At 40.6% G+C, this 2,148-nt stretch overlaps 1 non-coding gene across 1 annotated transcript; it reads left to right on the top strand.

Annotated features, from left to right (window-relative positions):
- The first annotated feature begins 1,012 nt into the window (after positions 1-1,012).
- On the top strand, positions 1,013-1,150 carry LOC119925134. The gene has a single exon (XR_005449801.1). It is a non-coding gene; the product is annotated as a small nucleolar RNA SNORA7 (small nucleolar RNA).
- Positions 1,151-2,148: the final 998 nt, after the last annotated feature.

The raw sequence follows: 2,148 nt of genomic DNA, 5'->3' as shown, positions 1-2,148 counted from the left end.
TCCCGGACTCATGCTGTATCCACTATGCCATGCTGCTTCTTACTAGTGGAGACGAGAGTCAGAGAGTTCAAAATGATGTTTTCATAAAGATGGGAGAGATCTGAGAATACTTGTGGCCTTTAGGTAAAAAAAAAAAAAAACAGAGAAAGAGGTGCCCATGCATCTCTTAAGCTTAACCTTAAGCTCTGCACACAGTAAACATTCAATAAATTCCATTAATTAATTTATCAATGTGCCGTGCTTACAGTATAAATCCATCTAAAAATAGTTTTCTTTGAAATTCTACATCAATCAGTGATATTTAATGAGTGCTTACTGTGTGCAGAGCACTGTACTAAACAGTTGGAAAAATACAATATACTATAAACGATAGCTGTGACCCATACCCTTTAGGACCTTTCAGTTACACTAGACTCTAGACTGTGAGTCCCCTTCTAGACTGTGAGCCCACTGTTGGGTAGGGACTGTCTCTATATGTTGCCAACTTGTACTTTCCAAGCACTTAGTACAGTGCTCTGCACACAGTAAGCGCTCAATAAATATGATTGATTGATTGATACAAAGGGGAGATAAATTTCAAAATAAATTACAGGAAGCAGTCAATAATTTCCATTGACTGATTCACCAGTTGAATGGAGGGCGAGTCAGCTCTCAGCACTCTGTTTCATTATGCCTTGAATGCTGTTTGAGGGTCCTGTAGAGAAGGAGTGTAGGTGGTATGAATGTGCCTGTCTAGGCCATGATTCACTGACTGCAAAAAACAGATAGTCCTGGAGGAAGTGAACAGGACTTGTTGTCTCCTTTGGGGCTGGTGGGCGAAAAGTGGCCATTGCCATATTCCCAGAACTTTATTCATGCACCAAGATGAGCAATATTACTATTCCTGAAACTATTATTTCATAAGAGATTTCCATCATTTTACTTAGTAGCTTAACTTTAAAGAACTGATTATTATGTTCCAAAGCATATTTCAATGTTCCTAAGCAGTTGCCTTTCCTAGTGCAGAATTGCTCCCCTCTCAGGGTCGCACCTGGAGAGTTTTCAGTACTCTACCAGTCACAACTACGGGAGGGCGAGTCAAGCAGAGGCATACCCATTCCATTCCTAGCTTGGGCGGTTGCTAGTGAGTGGAAGGTAATTTGTTACAAGTCAGTGTGGCTCAGTGGAAAGAGCACGGGCTTGGGAGTCAGAGGTCATGGGTTCTAATCCCGACTGCCAACTGTCAGCTGTGGGACTTTGGGCAAGTCACTTAATTTTTCTGTGCCTCAGTTACCTCATCTATAAAATGGGGATTAAGACTGTGAGCCCCCTGAGGGATAACCTGATCACCTTGTAACCTCCCCAGCGCTTAGAACAGTACTTTGCACATAGTAAGTGCTTAATAAATGCCATTATTATTATTATTATGTCTGCTGTGTGACCGTGGGCAAGTCACTTAATAATAATAATAATAATAATAGTAATAATAATAATAATGATGGAACTTCTCTGAGCCTCAGTTACCTCATCTGTTAAATGAAGATTAAGACTGTGAGCCCCATGTGGGACAACCTGATCAGCTTGTATCCCTCCCAGCACTTAGAACAGTGTTTTGCACATAGTAAGCACTTAACAAATGCCATCCTTATTACAAGTCAAAACTCACCTTTGCTGGGCAGTAGTGGCACGGGAAAGAGTGGAGGGCAACTAACGTCTCTAATGAAAGACCAATATGTACTTTCTTTCCCCATCCTCAAAACATGACTAATACCATATATTCTTTATCAATCGTTCTAACTGAGCAGCTACTCCTTGTAGAACACTGTATTAAGTTCTGACGAGAGTATAATAGTGAATAACAGGCACTTTCCCTAACACAAGGAACTTCTTCCTGTAAGCTTTTCCTGACTACTTTCTTATTATCCCACTCCTTCCCTTCCAGATCTTCTATATACTTGGTTCTGTACATCCTAAGCATATGCTCACCCCATCCTTCAAAGCACTTATGTACATATTTTTAAACTCTGTCACTTCCTGTATCTGTCATGCATTCTAATGTCTGCCTCCCCTTTAGATTATAGGATACTTGAGATCAGGGATCATATTTACCATCTGCACTGTATTTGCCTAAGCACTAAGTGAAGTGTTCTGCACACATTTAGTGCTCAA

This window comes from Tachyglossus aculeatus, chromosome 2, assembly GCF_015852505.1.
Source record: "Tachyglossus aculeatus isolate mTacAcu1 chromosome 2, mTacAcu1.pri, whole genome shotgun sequence".
In the NCBI taxonomy this organism is placed as follows: Eukaryota; Metazoa; Chordata; class Mammalia; order Monotremata; family Tachyglossidae; genus Tachyglossus; species Tachyglossus aculeatus.
This window is presented reverse-complemented; position numbering and strand designations above follow the sequence as displayed.